The sequence below is a fragment of the Natrix helvetica genome (assembly GCF_964273705.1).
Source record: "Natrix helvetica genome assembly, chromosome: 7".
Lineage (NCBI taxonomy): Eukaryota > Metazoa > Chordata > Lepidosauria > Squamata > Natricidae > Natrix > Natrix helvetica.
In genome coordinates, this window is record NC_138558.1 from 12,603,083 (window position 1) to 12,622,073 (window position 18,991).

The window sequence follows — 18,991 nt, forward strand, 5'->3', positions numbered from 1 at the left end:
TGGTGTGTATATTCCTGCCTAGACTGACAGTAGTTTTTTCATTTGGATTCTATTTGAATTTGTGTTTTAATGTGAAGCACCCAATAAGTGATGAGTTGTTTTAATTTAAGGCAAGCAATGCCCTATTGTGTGGTTTTGTTTTTTGGAGGGTTCTTTTTTTGGGGGGCCTCTTGATATTGCTCAGAATATCCAACAATTTCCTTAGCATTTTAACGATTCGAAAGAGAATGCCTGTAATGCATGCATGCATGCATGTTTACACTGTGGAAGGCTGAACGAGGGATGGGGGTGGGTGGGAGTTACCCTTCTGAAACGTGATGCTGGAGAAAACTGTTAAGAATATTTTAGATCATGAGAAGAACAAAGAAGGGAGGTCTAGATGGTTATAAACCCAGTGTTGGAAGAAATGTCCATCTGGTTCGGTTCCGGGTGGGGAGAAAGACACTGGAAACACGGGGGCTGATCGGAAAGATGGTTTATTGACGGGAAGGACCGCATAGGTTTGAGATACTGGGCAGCTGAACACATGGAGAGTGAAGGTTATTTATACCCTCTCTTGGGCCTTGCCCTTGAGCTTCCTGTTCCTGTGCAGGAAATGTATTCTATTGGTTGTTGTAGGGTTCACTGCTAACATTGCAGGCTGTCGGAGTCCCAGGCTTAGTTGAAGCTTGCTGGGTGATACAATGAAGGTCTCTGCTGCTCAATATAGGGCTAATCCTATTATGTCCTGAGGGGTTCATGTCTTAATCCCATCATCCTGGAGATGAAGATCTTTTGTCTTGTAGATAGGCTGGCCCAGTCCTGTTGGGGCTGTTCAGAAAGGTGGGGACTGCTTTCCAGGAGCATGTTTCTCCTATAGCGAAATATACCGTATTTTTTTGGAGTATAAGACGCACCTTTCCCCCCCTAAAAGAGTGTGGAAATGTTCGTGTGTCTTATACACTGAATACAGCCATTTTTGGCCTCCTGAAGCCCTGCCCCAGCATCCCATTTTTGCAAAAAACAGGCCGCTTTTCGCAAAAATAGAGGCTTTTTTTGCCTTTCCTTAGCCCCCAGCGGCACTCTGCAGGCTTCAGCGGGGCTGAGCAAGGCAAAAATGGGCTGTTTTTCACAAAAACAGAGGGTTTTTTGCCTTACCCCAGCCCTGCTGAAACCTGGAGAATGCTGTTGCGGGCTGAGTGAAGGGAAACACTTTTTTTTCTTACTTACCTCTTTGAAATCTTGGTCCATCTTATACACCGGTGCATCTTATAGTAAGGTGACCAACTTTTTTACAATGCAAAGGAGGACAAATAAATTGGGGAAAAAATATCATAAATAAAAGAAATATTTTATTCATTGCAACAATAATACACTAAAATATATATGCATAATAAAAACATTTGTAACATTTTATATTGTAATTATGCTTACATGCCTGTTAATTATTATTTAAATGAGTACTTTTCCATTGAATTAATATTTTTGTCAATGTATCATCTTCTAACAATATATTGGAAATATCTGAACAAGAAATATCCTTCATATTGAATTTTACGGCAAGGAGGACATGTAGGAGGACACTTTTCGAGGGAGGACAGAACTTACAAAAGAAGGACTGTCCTCCCTAAAGAAGGACGATTGGTCACCTTATCCTATAGTCCAAAAATACGGTAATATTCTGCTTTTAAAAAAAATATTTCCCAAAATATTTCATTCTTCTAGGAGAGGGGTTGGTGCTAACTTTCTACAATAGACTGCTTCCTGGAAGCACTGATGACAGAGCTAAAAGTTAGATTTTTGGACACATAGCAAAAGGGCAAGAGTCACGGAAGATCTTGATGCTTGGAAAGATCGGCGAAAATAGAAAAAGAGGCCCACTGAAGCTAGATATCATTAGTGATGACCCAAGGACAAGCATTAAAAGAATTCGGAGAAACAATTACAGACAGACAGTTCTGGCAAAATGAGGCCCATCGGGTCATGAAGAGTTGGAAACAACAACACAACAACAACCACAAAACCATAGTTTAGCCATTACTCATCCAGCTGGTACATAATGGTCTGAAAGAGTCCTGACTGGTACAGCTTTACAAGTACGTGCATGTATGTGGTTACCATATTCAGACTTCCAAAATCTGGATGAACTACAGAAAGAACTGCAGTAAAATCTGCCGCTTTTCAACTGAAATGTAAAATGTTTAAAAATTTTTTTAATGTTTTCAACTTTCCAGGCAGTAGCTGAAGAATTGCTCAGGGCATTCGGATAATGGTAGGAATAGTAAGGTGGAAGAGTTCTCTCTGTAGGAACAGCCCTGATTCTAGAATAGAATAACAGAGTGGGAAGGGGCCTTGGAGATCTTCTAGTCCAACCCCCTGCCTAGGCAGGAAACCCTACACCACTTCAAACAAATGGTTATCCAATATCTTCTTAAAAACTTCCAGTGTTGGAGCATTCACAACTTCCGGAGGCAAGTTGTTCCACTGGTTGATTGTTCTCACTGTCAGGAAATTTCTCCTCAGTTCTAAGTTGCTTCTCTCCTTGATTAGTTTCCACCCATTGCTTCTTGTCCTGTCCTCAGGTGCTTTGGAGAATAGCTTGACTCCTTCTTCTTTGGGGCAATATCTCTTCTGAGATATTGGAACACTGCTGCATGTCACCCCTAGTGTTACATAATAGCTTCAACTATAGTGGTTTCCTCCAAGGTCCTCTGTTCCGGTGGGAACAGAGGTTTAATCTCACTGGTCCAAGGGTCTGACAGCTCCCTATAAAAGGGCTGCTGTCAGATTCAACCTTCGCTGGATTGTTCTCACTTGTTGCATTTAATAAAGAGCTGTTGTTACCGTTAAGCCTGTGTGTGCCTATCCATTACCCAATCTAACACCTAGTCCATCTTTTCATTAAACTAGACATACCCAGTTCCTGCAACCGTTCTTCATATGTTTTAGCCTCCAGTCCCCTAATCCCAGTGTCCCAGTTTTTTCCCCAAAATAGTCCACTGAGAAAGCAAAGAAGAAATATTATTGGAACATGTAGGTTTCTTCAAAATACATTCAGGTGAACGGAAGATTATTCTTGTGTGTGAATAATTATAGAACGACAATATGATGCTATCAAAAATATAAGAGAGAATGAAAGGTGGTGTTAAAAACAGATTAAGACACCTTTATGTTCTTGAAGGGGAAATTCTGTTGAGGGATGGGTTGGTGCCAGCTGTAAGCTGAGGCAACATCTGCCAACGTTTTCTTCCTTTCAAAAAGAAAGTTCTATTTAGAAAAAAAGTTATTTTCTGGTTCTTTGAAACCTTTCAGGCTGAAGGATGTCATTAAGCAGCTTTGGTGGATTGTAAATAGTGAGCCATAGATGATAAAAGCTCATGCCCTTTGATAAAATTGGTCAGTCTGAAAAAAAAGTAGATGAATAGATTGTATTAAAAGAAAATACAACGAAGCCAATGGTGCAAATATGGTTCAAATAAACAGAAAATAAATGCAGTGAAGCTAAACTTCATGAATTATTGTGTGTTTAAATTTAAAAGAGGGAGTGAATATTTGGCTTATACAAAAACAATGTAAAATGTAGCTTGAAATCATCCTATAAAATCTAAAAATCTGGAGTATTAACGGGGTGAGCTCCTGTTCCTTGCTCCAGCTCCTGCCATCTAGCAGTTCGAAAGCATGCAAATGCAAGTAGATAAATAGGTACCACTTTGGTACCTACATGCCTCGGCTTATAGCCATGCTGGCCACATGACCACAGAAATTGTCTTTGGACAACCCTGGCTCCTTTGGCTAAGAAATGGAGATGAGCAATGCACCTTTAGTGTTGGACATAACTGGGCAGGGAAACCTTTTCCTTACCTACAATATCTGGTTGGTTGAGAACATGAGAGTTATTTCTTGTGCTGTTCTTCAACTTATATGAGTGTTGAGATGACAGTGAGTGAAACTGATAGTATTGTTGGGTACCTTTTCACATTGGAAACGTTTTTGACTGCTCATATTTCTCATGCTTAGGCGAAAGAAAAACAATGGGAAGAGGTCTTGGAATTTATGTATGGAAAATGAGGGAGATGGCAGGCTGTTGGGACATTGGATGTGAAACATCCAACATAGGAATATATCAAAACTATATAAAATACTTTGCTCCATTTATGAATGGACCTATCAACCTACAACCACAATTGAGCCCAAAGTTTCTGCTGTTAAGTGACAGGTTTGTTTTGTCCCATTTTACGAGCTTTCTCGCCACAGTTGTTAAGTGAATCTGTACAGTTGACAAATTAGTAGCGTGGTTGTTAAATGAATTTGACTTTGCTTGTGAGAAGGTTGCAAAGGGGGATCACTTGCCCCAGAACACAACAACACTCATAAATATGAACCAGTTGCCAAGCATCTGAATTTTGATCACATGATCATGGGAATACTGCAAAGGTTGTATCTGTGAAAAATGGTCATAATTCATATTATTGTGCCATTGTAATTTTGAATAGTCACTAAATGAATCGTTGTAAGTTGAGGTCTACCTGTACTGAAAAGCTTTTTAGTACTATTCAACACTATTTATATTCTCTCAATATCTACATGTTAGGCCTTTGATCCATTCAAATGGTGTCATACAGTTTGATCTTCCTTCCCTTCCCTTCTTCCTTCCTTCTTTCCTTCCATCCATCCATCCATCCTAAAGTTGCTTCAAGGCTTCAACAATCCTCTTTTGTAAATCCATCAAGAAGTTGTTATCCAGTTCATGATTTAATTGTTAATTTTAATCTAATTTTTAAAATGTTATTGTTCATATTAATTGGGTTTGTTTTAGAATACTCTTACCTAATTTCTTTTTTAACTTTTGTAATATGTGTTTTTTTTAATGTTGTACGCCGCTCTGAGTCCTTTGGGAGAAGGGTGGCATATAAATCCAACAAACAAACAAACAAACAAACAAACATTATCTTGGCTTGCCCTTTGTGTTCCCACTTTGACTGCCATCTGTATCTTGTAATCCACAATTTATTTTGTAGTAAATCTGCATAAGCTTGTTTCACCATTTCATCCTATAACTCTTTCAAAGCATGTTCTTGGATAACTTTCCTTTCTTGTCTGTAAAGAATACACTCATATAAGTAAGCTTCATTTGTGCCATTCTAGCTACATGTCTGTCCCCTTTCTCCAAAAGTATCTTGAAATGATTCAAATTTCATAGCATTATCTGTCATTTTGTACAATGCAATGCTTACTCTCCAATTCAAAAATGAGAAGCATGCTTTCCCCCCCTTGCCTGGAGTCTTTTTTTTTTTCAGTAGTAAATTGATGAAAAATTAGAACAACAATAAAAATATAAATTAAAAGAAAAAATGAAAAGTACAGAAAAGACCAAGAAAATAGAAAAAAATAGAAAAGGAGAAATAAGAATAAAAAAGGTAAAAGGAATATATAAAGAAACAACTTTCCCCTTCATCACACATATACACAATTTTAGTAACTTATCATTTTCTCTTAAAATACAGCAATCTCTTCTTCCCATATTCTCATGTCTTATTTATAAATTTTAAAAATCTAAACTTTTTCTGACCCTTCAGTCCATTGAAATCTTTCTTAAAGTAAATCCTTATTTCTATTTTTGCTATTTGTTTTTGTTTCTTCATTCTTAAGGTTGTAGGGCTTTTTTTTGTTCAAGAATGCAGGTAAACTCACAAGTGGTTTTGCAAATTACTCATTGTGAAAATCTCTAATTTCCTTAGTACAGTTAAATAAGTAATTTCCAAAAGTAATTACAAAAGTGAGGTTAGCGCACCCAGTATCCTTTAAAAGGCTCTGGTCTGGCTTAGAACAGTATAGCAATAGCACTTAAGACTTACAGCAGGGGTGTCCAAACTTGGGAACTTTAAGACTTGTGGACTTCAACTCCCAGAATTCCCCAGCCAGCTGGCTGGGGAATTCTGGGAGTTGAAGTCCACAAGTCTTAAAGTTCCCAAGTTTGGACACCCCTGACTTACAGTATATACTGCTTCAAGCCCTCTCTAAGCGGTTTACAGAGTCAGCATATTGCCCCCAACAATTTGGGTCCTCATTTTACTTGGGAGGCTGAGTCAACTGTTGGAAGAAATGCCCATCTGGGTTCAGTTCCAAGTGGGGGAAAAGACACTGGAAACATGGAGGCTGCTTGGAAAGATGGTTTAATGGTGGACAGGACTACATGGCTTGAGCTCCTGAACAGAAAATGGTTCCAGATGTTGGGTGAAGAAGCAAAAGAGAAGAAAAGGGGTTTGCTGAGAGTTCCTGAGTTTTTTATACTCTCTGTTCAGCCCCACACCTCTGTTTCCTGTTCCCGTGTAAGAAATTTATTCTGATTGGTTGTCAGAATCCCAGGGGTGGGTGGGGGTGGGTGTCTTAGCTAACTTTGTAGGTTGCGTGTCTTTTGAATCCCAAGCTTGGTTGAGCATTACTTTTTCCCAGGTGCCCTGTGGTGAGATGGGCAAAGGGCTAATACTATCGTGCCTTAATCCCATCACCCTGGAGCTGAAGGGGGATCTTTGTTATGTAGAATAGACGGGCTCAGGCATTTTAATGGCCCATTGACAGAGAGGGACTCCTCCGGGTGCTGTCCACCAGGCAGTGTCAGAGGGCGGCGCCCAGGAGTAGGGCCTTCTCTGTGATGGGCCCAGCCCTCTGGAATGACCTCCCCCCAGATATCAGGACAACGACCGATCTCCGCTCCTTCCGCACGAAACTCAAGACCCACCTGTTCCAACTAGCCGGCCTGGCTTAACTAGAACCTTCTAACCTCCCTGGCAATTTTAATATTTTAATATTTTAAACGTAAATTTGGGGTTTTTTAAACTGTTGTAATTGTTTTAATTTATTGTTATTTATTTGAACCTAGTGGCTTTCACTTGTATTTGACTGTTAAATATTGATGTCACCTCCTCCATGCCACACCTGTATTTTTGATTTAATTGTACGTCGCCCCGAGTCCCTTTGCGGAGAGGGGGCGACTGATAAATCGAAACAAATAAATAAATAAATGAATATTAAGAGTGAGGTTATTTCCTATACCTAAAAACATGTTTCTCCATTTCTTATCCAGGGAAACATAATATTCGGTCTTTTCAATATTTCCCAGGATATTTCATTTTTTTTCTTGGAGAGGGGTGGGTGCTAACTTCCTACACAACCTTGAACTGATGAGGACCGAACCCCAGGCAGTCAGCAGAATGGTGATTCCCTTTGTCTCCCGGTTTTCAAACCCAGGGGAAACCCACACTCCTGTAGTCTCTTCATGAGGAGCAGCCACCAAAAGCATAAATGGACAATCTCTCGTCCTCTTCTCATCTGGAATGGTTCTGTGGCATGGGTGTAACTGTTAACCCTTCACTCTTTGCCGCAGCCATGATCTCTCCTTGCCTGGGGGTATGTTACAGAGGTGGGTTGTTGCCGGTAATGGAATTCAGGCCTGGGTCACAGAACCGGCAGCAACCCAGGCCTGCCACGCCCCTGAACCGGTTCCTTCGCTACTGCTTGGCTGCTGCCATTTTGGATTTTAGTGACTGCGCGTGTGCAGTTCACTGTAAATTGTTCTGCGCATGCGCGAAAAGCAATTTACATTGAATAGTGCACGTGCGTGTGTTGCGCGCGGGTTGCGAACCAGCAGTAACACTGACAGCAACCCACCCCTGGTATGTTAGTTTGCCATTCCTCACCCAGGAATGCAAAATATGCCTTTCCAATAAATATTATTTTAGAGATGTGGTTTTATGCCACTTAGCCAGTAATCCGATCCAGCTGATTTCTGCCTTGAGTCCAGGATGAATCTTCCTTCCAGCCGCAAGAAATTAGCAAAAACCTTATATTTTGTTTTGTCTTCTCCTGCAAAGTATGAATTGACTTTCTTGACTGACAAATTTGGAGGCATTTGCTTGATCAGCTCCTTCCATGGTTTGTGGTTCATTAAGTGGAGTTAGGCTCTTCTTACTCTTTGATATTTTTAAAAAGTTATTTAATTGGCTGCTGGGAATCAAATATTGACATGGGATTAACTTAAACCAGGAGTAGCTCTTTACCCCAAGGCCAGCTTTACCATTAAGAAGAGCAAGACAGATGGCAAACTGATGCCAGATTTTCTCCAGCTGATCTCCTGATTTGTGTTTAATTATAGGATTTTTTTAAAGTGTTTGCTCCTGCCAATAAATGGTTCTTTTTATGTTGAGGGATTGTGAGGGACTTTAGCAGAATTAACTCTAAGATTGTTCAGGGGCTACCTATTTAGGCATCTACTATATACTACGCGGTGCCTCAGTGGCTAAGAGGCTGAGCTTGTCGATCAGAAAGGTCGGCAGTTTGGCGGTTTGAATCCCTAGCGCTGCGTAACGGAGTGAGCTCCCGTGACTTGTCCTAGCTTCTGCCAACCTAGCAGTTCGAAAGCATGTAAAAATGCAAGTAGAAAAATAGGGATCACCTTTGGTGGGAAGGTAACAGTGTTCAGTACACCTGCATTTAGTCATGCCGGCCACATGACCACGGAGACCTCTTCAGACAGCCCTGGCTCTTTGGCTTTGAAATGGAAATGAGCACCACCCCCTAGAGTGGGGAATGACTAGCACATATGTGCGAGGGGACCCTTTACCTTTATAATTACTTCAGAGAGCAATACTCTGAAAATCCTATGGAAGCTTGGCTGTTTACTTGCAGACTTTTCATTACCCAACAAGGCAACAACATCATATTCCTTCGTACGGAAACAAGCAAGCTCCGAGGACATCAAGAGATCCACAGTTTGACCCTGAGCTTACAGATATTCTCTCTTATTGGGATCTTATCAAAGTAATATTGAGAAGAATTCAATGGTGGTACTATTGGGAAAGAGTATAGAAAGGACCCTATGGAAGGATATAGTAGGCCCTCCTCCTGCTTCATGTGGTGACTACTCTTGGGCTGCCTGAAAAGGTCCATGATCATTGGACACGTGGCTTAATTGCAGGACGCTGGTCTAATTTGTAAGGTTCTCTATTGAGATAATTAAAGCCCTGTAGCCAAAGGCAAAGCTAGTGCAAATGTAGTGTATGCCATCTTCTTCTTCTTGTACCATATCCATCATCGGATGTTGGCATTTTTGTCAACAGACACACGAAAAAGTGCTGCTGAGTTTTGTCCAAACCGGTCCCTTCGTTTTTGAAGCCAAAATCAAGTCCCTTAGATTTCGATCTAAGATCCGACTGCCTGTCAGGTTTCCTAAAAATGCCCTAATTGATTCATGAGTATCGAGCCGAGTTTCAATACAACACTAGTCATTTATTAGGAGCACCATAGGCAAGGCCTTTTTGCAGTCAGATCTAAGCTTTATTTGAGTTGTAGCTGAACTTTACCCCTTTTCCTTTCCTCTCCACAGTGTGTGTAGGGGCAGGGGGTTGGACTAGAAGACCTCTTAGTCTTCTAACTCTCTTAGTTCATTCTAAATGTTTGGCACTTGCCAAAGTTACAACTCAATAAGATACTAGTGATACCATGGCATCTTGAAATAACTGCTACTTCTTCACTCACTTCCTTGTAGGTAAGGCAGATTTGACTGTATACAAGTATACAGAGAAAGTGTTAAGCTCACTTCAGTGACTCCATCCAGCCACCTCATTCTCTGTCGTCCCCTTCTTCTTTTGCCCTCCATCTTTCCCAACATTAGGTTCTTCTCCAGTGAATCCTTCCTTCTCATTTGATAGCCAAAGTCCTTGAGTTTCATCTTCAGGATCTGGCCTTTTAAAGAGCAGTCAGGGTTGATCTCCTCTAGGACTGACCGCTTTGGTCGTCTTGCAGTCCAAGGAACTCACAGGAGTCTTCTCCAGCACCATAGTTCAAAGGCCTCAATTCTTTGGCCTTTCTTTTGGGCCAACTTTCACAGCCATGCATTGCAACTGGGAAAACCATAGCCTTGACTATACACACTTTGGTTGGCAGGGTGATGTTTCTGCTTTTTAGTATGCCGTCTAGATTTGCCATAGCTTTCCTCCCAGGAGCAAGCGTCTTTTATTACTTTATTACTATACCCTACAACAACATCAACAACAAATGAAACTTCCAGTAATATTTGCAGTGTCTGTTTCTTGACTTTCCCCTACCTGTAAGGGATGACAGCAAGAGCGACAAGATGGCTTTACAATCTCCTCTCCTTCTTCTCCCCCAAGTTATTAGCTAGCAGAGGTAAAGGGACTGCAGATGGAGAGGAAGGAAGAGATGGGAAGAATGAAGATAGTATATCTCCGATTGTTTCTGCCCATCTGATATGCTCTGATAGAGTGGGTGTGTGTTTCAGGTCCTTTCAATTAAGTGTGTACAATTTATGGGACTGAGGAAACGTGCCTTCTCGGTCATGTCTGCCAAATCCAGTTTAAATACCTGGCTGGTTGTGCAGCCAACCATAATAATATATTGAGGGCATCTTGCTTCAAGTCTTCAGGGGACAGTGCTTTGAAAAAAAGCAATTGCCCCTTGCATCTTTGGGTGCTTTGATAGGCACTCAACCTTGCTTGTTTGCTCTGCTTTCTCCTGCAATTTCCTGCAATAACTCTACAACCAAAAAGGGTAGATTGAGTTGGATCTCGCCACCAAGAGATGACAATGGAATATTGCACTTAATTATCCTGCCTTCCTAAAAAGGGACCCAGTGGCTCAGTGGTTGAATTGCGGTCGAGGACTACCCCTATTTCCTTTCCTGCTTTGGGGATCTGTTTTGATATGGGGGGTTTGAAAAACCTGCTTTTGAGCTCTTCTAGTGCTTGTGACGTGGCTCAGTGGCTGAGCTTGTCGATCAGAAAGGTCGGCAGTTTGACGGTTCAAATCCCTAGCACCGCGTAACAGAATGAGCTCCCATTACTTGTCCCAGCTTCTGCCAACCTAGCAGTTCGAAAGCACGTAAAAAATGCAAGTGCTAAAATGGGGACCACCTTTGGTGGGAAGGGAACAGCGTTCCGTGCGCCTTCAGCATTGAGTCATGCCGGCTACATGACTACGGAGACATCTTCGGACAGCGCAGGCTCTGTGGCTTTGAAACGCAGATGAGCACTGCCGCCCTAGAGTCGGGAACGAGTAGCACATATGTGAAAGGGGAGTCTTTACCTTATCCTGCCTTCTTACTAATTGGCATCCTCCCTTCTCTGCTAACGACAACTCAGTCAGCAAAGGGTGCTGGGGGGGGGGGAGCTTGCCTTCCTGCAAAACATCCCCCCCACAAGTGAGACAGTTTGCCTGAAAAACAAGGAAAGGGGAATGATCTCATAATGCCTTGAAAAAAATAAAATAAAAAGAGTGTTAGATCTGGGCAACGAGAGACAGACTGCGGACACGAAGTAACTCAACAGCTCATTTTATTAGTAGTAGTAGTGATCCAGCTTAACCTGTGGTCGGAGGGTTCCCCTTTTATAGGGATGAGGCACGCCCATTGACCAATCAGATGAATACCTGTTTCCCGCTGTAGGAGCGGACCTGAGGGAAGACTTATCTCGATATATGCTAATATCTAACACCCCTCCCCTCCTAGATGGGACGTTGCGGTAGGTGACATAGTCCTTTAGGTAGGTGGGTGTTTGTCTTGCTCGGGAGGAACGTCGGAGTTCAGGTTGCGTTGAAGTACTTGCAGGACTGGTTTCCTGTTGGTTTGAAGTGGTTGCAGGATCGGGTGCTTTTTCTGTTTCTGGAGGTCTTGCGTTTTCGATGCTCTTTTCCCTGGTATCTTGTTCGGCTGCGATGACGGGGGGTTGCTCAGCGGCTGTGATGACGGGGGGTTGCTCAGCTGCGTGCGTGATGTCCTGTCCCCCGCTTAGCTCGCCGGTGTCGTCGTTTCCTGGGATGAAGTTTCCCTGCGGTTGTCTTTCTGTGGACAGGAAACTTTCGCCCTCATCCCGTAAGTTGGATTGTGCTAGGCGACCTCGAAGCTGATCGATGTGCCTTCTCCAATTCCGCCCATCTTCAAGCTCTAACAAATATGATCGAGGGCCCATGATGCCAATGACCCTCGCCGGTATCCACAATGTCCCCCCTGTGTAATTTTGAGCATAAACAGTGTCTCCTTCTCTAAAAGATCTGACCTTACTTGTAGAGTCTGGGGGAGCCGAGGTAGAATAATTCGGGTGGAGCCTGTCCAGGTGAGACCGTAGGCGGCGACCCATTAGTAGTTCAGCGGGGCTTCTACCCGTCGTTGCGCTCGGGGTAATGTGTTGAATGAGGAGGTAATGGTCAATGCGTGTTTGCCAATCCCCCGGGCCCATCCTGGCGAGGGCCTCTTTCGCGAACCGCACCATTCTTTCTGCCTGACCATTGGACGCTGGATGGAATGGCGCGATGAGGGCGTGTCTGATTCCCAACCCTGCTAAAAATGTTTCGAACTGCATGGCCGTGAATTGGGGCCCGTTGTCCGATACTAACAGATCTGGTAGACCATGGGTGGCGAAAAGCCGCCTAAGAACCTTTATAACTGCCTCTGCCGTGGTTGATGTCATTAGGACTACATCTAACCATTTAGAATAAGCATCTACAACTATGAGGAAGGTTTGACCCTGGAATGGTCCTGCAAAATCAATATGAATGCGTGACCAGGGTGCCTTGGGTTTCTCCCATTCTGTGGCGGGCGCTTCCGGGGGTGCTGGTCTCGACTCCTGGCATGGGTCGCAAGTGGCCACCCACTCCTCTATTTCTTTGTCCATATTGGGCCACCACACATAACTTCTCGCTAACGCTTTCATTCTCACGATCCCCGGATGACCCATATGTAAAGCATTCAATACCTTTTTTCGTAGAGCAAAAGGAATAACAACTCGATCCCCCCACAACAAACATCCCTGTAACACGGAGAGTTCGTCCCGTTTAGACCAAAACATTTTGAATTCCGGGCCCACATTTCCCTTCGGCCACCCCCTCCATACCCAAGTTTGCACTTGTTTTATTAAATTGTCCTTCGAGGAGAACCTTGCGACATCGTAAGAAGAAACCGGTCCCGAATCCAAACAGTCAATGAGCAATACCGGTACTTCTGGAGTGGGGTCTGGCAAAATGTCTGGTAATGGGCAACGGCTGAGCGCATCTGCGTGCCCTAGAGTGGAGCCCGGTCGATGAATTAACTTGTAAGAGTACGCAGCCAGGAAAACAGTCCACCTGGTCATACGTGGAGAAAGGGAGACCGGAGTGGGGCGATTTCCCGCCAAAAGTCCTAACAGCGGTTTGTGATCAGTAATGAGTTCAAAATCGCGGCCGTAGAGGTATTCATGGAAACGTTTCACACCTGCAACGGCAGCCAATGCTTCTCTGTCCATTTGGCTGTAGTTCCTTTCGGCCGATGAAAGAGTTCTGGAGTAGAAAGCAATGGGTGCTTCTTTCCCGTCGGGCATCCTGTGGCTGAGGACTGCTCCAACCCCGAAAGGCGATGCGTCGCAGGTCAATACCAGCGGGAGGGTTTGACTGTATTGCACAAGTAGTGAGTCAGTGGTGAGCAGGCGCTTTACCCCGGCGAATGCTGCAGCTTCGGCTCGTCCCCATCTCCATGGTGCGTTCCTCTGGAGTAGACGGTGTAGTGGCTCAGCAACGGTCGCCTTCTGTCTCAGAAAAACGCTGTAGAAATTAAGTAGTCCGAGGAAGGCCTGCAACTCGGTTTGATTTCGTGGTGTGGGGGCGTCCTGGATTGCCTTAATTTTCTTTTCAGTGGGGTGAATTCCCTGACCATCAATTCTATAACCCAGGAATTCTACACTAGGCACGTTAATTTGGCATTTTTCTTTTTTAAGGCGGAGGCCCTTCTCTCTGATTCTGGCCAAAACAGATCTGACTCTTTTGTTTAGTTGCTCCTCGTTTGCAGCGGACACCAAGATATCGTCAAAATATGGGACGACTCCCGGTATCCCTTGCAACAGTCGTTCCATGACGCTCTGGAACAATCCTGGAGCAATACTTACGCCGAATTGTAGCCGGTTGCATTTAAACGCTCCTCTGTGCGTCACTATAGTCTGGGCCTCCGCTGTGGCGCTATCTACTGGCAGTTGCTGGTAAGCTTGTGCCATATCTAACTTAGCGAAAACCTTTCCTGGCCCCAATGAGTGCAATAGGTGCTGTACTACGGGCACCGGATATGCGCTCTGTTGTAGCGCGACATTAATTGTGCATTTATAGTCTGCGCACAAGCGGACTGATCCGTCTGACTTAACTGGGGTCACGATAGGTGTCTCCCAACGCGCGTGATCTACCGGCTCAAGGATTCCTTGTTCCACTAACTTATCTATCTCTTTATCTATTTTTGGGCGGAGTGCAAAAGGCACTCGTCTCGGTTTAAGTCGGATTGGCGCCACATTTGGATCTAAATTGAACGATATTGGTTTGCCCACATACTTACCAAGACCGGAGCTGAACACATCCTCGAACTCCTTAAAGATCTTTTCAGCGCTGCTGTTTCTCACGGCGTTGATTCCGGTGACTTCTAATCCCAGGGCTTCAAACCAATCAAGCCCCAGGAGGTTCTGCAATGGCGCGCTGGAGATGGTCACGGGCAGCTGGGCTTCGATGTCCTTAAACTGGATGTGGAATGTGCCTTGGCCCACGATGGGGACTTGGTTCCCCTGGTAGTCTCGTAGCAGGACGTCAGGAGCGCGCAGTTGGCTCTTTCTGAGGCCGGGAATGGCCTGTTTCATGGATGCCCATGAAATGATCGTCAGGGTTGATCCTGTGTCAACCTCCAGCTCGCAGGGTGAGCCCTCCAAGAGGACTGTGACTTTCAGCCTTTTGGGCCGCTTAGGGCGGACCTGATGTATCGTGGTGAGATACGTTCGCAACTCCTCTCTCTGGGTCAACTCTATCTCATCGTCTATATCCTGAAAATACTCTCGTTGAGCGTCTTGGTAGAACGCTCTTTCGGCTCTCTGTGTGAATTCTCTCTGGGGATACGCTCGCTCACTTTCTTGTGAGTAATCTCTCTGGGAATACGCTCGTTCAGCTCTTTGGGGAGTTTCTCTCTGGGTAAACACTTGTGGATTTCTCTCTGGGCGCCCTTTTTGACTTCGCCAAGCCCCTGGGTTGGGCTTCTGTTGGCGGTACATGGGTGGCTGCCGTGAGGCAGGGACTCCGCTCCGGCACACTCGTGCGATGTGCCCAAGTTTGTTGCAGTGCGAACAAACAACGTTCCTGAACCTGCAAGTAGACCTGGGGTGATTCCCTCCGCAGCTTGCGCAGGGCGGCAAGCGGGATCCGGGTTTCCCCCCAGGCCTCCAGTGACTGCTCTGCATTAGGTGACTGTCCTCGAACTCGGGATCCACGTAGTCGGGGCTTGCGTCTTCGTAGTGGACTCTGGTTTGTCTCGGTGCCGGCTGGGTTTCGTTGACCCTTCTTTGTATGGTCACTGCTGATTTCTCCGCTGATTCCGACGCTCTTGCTTTGTTCAATGCTGACTGTAGGGTTAGATTCGGGTTGGCTAACAGTTTCTTTTGCAACGAAATGTCTCTTACCCCACAGATGAATTGCTCTAAGATATGCTCTTCCAAATCCCTGTATTCACAGTGGGCTGCTATTCTTCGTAGAGCTGCAACAAATTGGTTAATGGATTCTCCCGCCATTTGAGTCCTCGTGTTGAATTCTTTGCGGCTGACATGGCGGGACGGTTTTGGCGCGTAATGTGTTTCCAAGGCTTGTTTCAGCGTCGCCCACGGTACTGCTTGTATTGGAGTAGGCGCGGTGAGGTCTCTGGCCGTATTGAAGACTTCCTTTCCGCAGTAGCCGAGGAAGATATTTTTCTTTCTTGCATCGGTGATCCCCGTGTACTCATTTGCTTCGAGGAAACACTCGAAGCGAATCATGAAGGCTTCCCATTCGTCGGTTGCTGGGTCGAAAGGAGCGGGGGGAGCATGCATCGCCATTTTCTCAGTTTGAATTTGCCGCGCTGCGGTGATCTGAGATGGCTGCCGGAATTTCTGCCGAATTCCTGGGCTGGATCAAATCCGGAGATTCTTGAAGTGCGCTCTTCGTCCTATCTGTCTCTCAATCCCACCCTCGTCGCCAATGTTAGATCTGGGCAACGAGAGACAGACTGCGGACACGAAGTAACTCAACAGCTCATTTTATTAGTAGTAGTAGTGATCCAGCTTAACCTGTGGTCGGAGGGTTCCCCTTTTATAGGGATGAGGCACGCCCATTGACCAATCAGATGAATACCTGTTTCCCGCTGTAGGAGCGGACCTGAGGGAAGACTTATCTCGATATATGCTAATATCTAACAAAGAGAGTAATGAGGAATCCACTACCCATGCCTTTAGCAGTCAGGAAATCCTGGCACGAGAATGGTTAATATAGACTTGATTGGACATCCTGATAAACATTCTGCAAGGAGAACTTGACTCCTTGCGTAAATACGGAACTTATTCGATTTCATGACATCCTTTCAAAGAGTCTACCACAAGCTATGAAAGTTTGGGCTCCATCAACACTTGAAAACTCCCCACCCACCCCCCAATGTCCCTGTTATCAGCTGCCTTGGGACTGAAGGAGGGAGTGAGAAAACAAAAGAGAAGAAGGAAGAATTGCAGAAGCCAAGAGGGAGGCGGAGGGAGCACTCTGCTAGCTGCTGTGCTGAAAGCTGACTTCCTCCTGCGCAGCATTGTGGCTTCGGAGTCCTCTTTTGTTCCAGATGTGCTGAATTCCCACGTGTGTGCTGCTCATCCCTCTCCCCTGGTTGCCTGCTGTTGGTGGGAAGAAGGGGGGGAGAGAGAGAGACCCCTTCTCCACTGGAGCCATGGAGGGGTTAAAACCCGCAAGTGTTTTCCTGTCATGAGATTGAAGCCTTTGCGCCCCAGAGCTGTGGAAGGCAGCCTGATCCAGCTCCCTTCGTTGTCAGCCGGTCTCTGCAAAGTCTCTGGCATTAGTTGAGCAGAAGAAAAAAAAGGGATATTCTTGGGCTGTTCTGGATCTCAACACTAATTGCTGAACAAGAGCTGCTAAATGATTCAGCTCCATTGGCAACTGGAGTTTGACAGCATCACTCGTGGGACCCATCGTCTGAAATTGTCATCTTCCTTCCAGCACGGACAGGAAAGCTACAGATCGTAAGTTTTACTCTCTTTCTCTCTGTCTCTCTCTCTGTCTCTGTCTCTCTCTGTCTCTCTTTCTCTCTTTCTCTGTATCTCTCTCTCTCTCTCTCTCTGTCTCTCACTCTCTCTTTCTCTGTATCTCTCTCTCTGTGTCTGTCTGTCTCTCTCCCTCTCCCTCTCTCTGCCTGTCTCTCTCTCTCTTTCTCTCTGTCTCTCTTTCTCTCTCTCTCTCTCTCTCTCTCTCTGTCTTTCTCTCTCTCTCTGTCTCTCTCTCTCTCTCTCTCTGTGTCTGTCTCTGACTCTGTCTTTCTCTCTCTCTCTGCCTGTCTCTCTGTGTCTCTTTCTCTGTCTCTCTGCCTCTCTCTCTCTCTCTCTCTCTCTCTCTGTGTCTATCTGTCTGTCTCTCTCTCTTTCTGTCTCTCTCTCTCTTTCTCTCTGTGTCTGCCTCTCCCTCTCTTTCTCCGTCCCCCCTCCCCCCTTTCACTCTGATGTGGATAGGAAAAGTGTGTGTAGAGGGAGATGGAGAGCAGAAATTCTCTACCCTAGCTTAAAAGACACAGAGGAAGATGCTGCGTTGGGTCGGGTTGCCGTCCTTGTACAGCGGCTACCTTGCTGCTGCGTGGCAAAGGATTGCTCGCTGCCACCGCTGTGCCAGCAGTCAGGTTAAATTATGGGGTAATTCCTGGCAGGCGGCTGCAGTACCAGGAATTCGCTTGTGATCGGCACTGTTTGTTTGTTCTGGAGGAGCCAATGAATGGGGAACAGTAGAACCAAAGGTACCGTAACCAGCCAATTTGCCAGATGGGATGGGAGATGACAAGGGAGAATTTTGCAAAGGGGCAACTGCTTTGCGGGGCAAGTTACTTTGTTGTTTTGTCCTGGGTTTCTTGGGGGAGGGGAGGGAGAGCAGGGATAAAGCTGGCAATCTCCTTGATCAGGACGACAGCAGCATCTTGGATTGCAGATGTGTTTGGTGGCCAGAGTTGCTGCGAGAGAGGATGGTATGAAGTGTAAAACAGTTGGAGCTGCTTTGGCTGTTTGCTTTTTTTCCTCCATCTGTGTGTTGGAAGTCTTGCCGCTTTCAAACTCTCCCTCTTCCTTGCCCATCCCCAGACAAGGGTTTGCCAGCCTGCTCATTAATGCCCTCCCCCATCCCCACTTTCTTTCTCCCCCCCCCAAACATCCCTGCTGATCTCCTTTCTTGACCTGTTGAACATAAGGGATTTGGCTCTCCCCCTCTTTTGAAACTTGTAATCCATTTCAAAACACAGACTTTGATCCTTAGGTTGGAAAATGAGGAACTTTCAGGATTTGGAGGCATTTCAAACAGGCTTTCTTAAAAAGCTTTCCAAGGGGGCTGCTAAGCCCTCTCTGTTGTGTAAGTTTGAAGTCTGGTCATTTACACCAGAAGTAGCAGAGTCCAGAAGTAGCAGATGCTAACTCTGAGATTTTAGAAGCTAGCAAATGTATAGTCCATTAATTTCAAAGCACTATCTCCATAATCCTTAACACCAACTTTCTACAGTAAGAGGATATAATTTCTTTTTTTTTAAGTTTTTATTTTTATTCTCTTATATATAGCTACAGGTATACATTCACCTAGTTATTATTCTTATTTATCTTTATCAGTTTTACATATTTGTTTTTCCAAATAAAAGGTTAAAATATACATTCTGGGTTGCTTTGCTTACCATCCCCTACACCTATTTTGTATTATCACCATCCTATTTTTACTTTTCTTTTCTTCCTCCCTCCCTTCTCTACCTCCTTCCTTCCTCCTCTCCTTTCCCTTTCCTTCTTCCCTTGCCTGTCCCCTTCTCCTCTCTTCCCCTTCCTCCTCCTACCCTCTCTCCTTCTCTTTCTATCCCTTCCCTCCTTCCTCTCCTTTCCTCTTTCTTCCTTCTCTCCCCTTTCAAGGGGATATAATTTCTGATCAGCTTCAGATTTAGAGCCATCTTGGTATAAGAGGCAGA

At 44.9% G+C, this 18,991-nt stretch overlaps 1 protein-coding gene across 2 annotated transcripts in view; it reads left to right on the top strand.

Moving 5' to 3' along the window:
• Window positions 1-18,991, top strand: part of ARHGAP24 (Rho GTPase activating protein 24) — a 446,035-nt gene that overhangs the window by 25,295 nt on the left and 401,749 nt on the right. Inside the window, exon 1 of one of the 2 annotated variants that reach the window (XM_081959211.1) lies at window positions 16,386-17,033. The exons of the other annotated variant lie outside the window; for it this stretch is intronic. The gene's annotated coding sequence lies outside the window, so the exon portion shown is untranslated. Of the gene's footprint in view, window positions 1-16,385; window positions 17,034-18,991 lie in introns of those variants that run through there. 2 annotated transcript variants of the gene reach the window in all.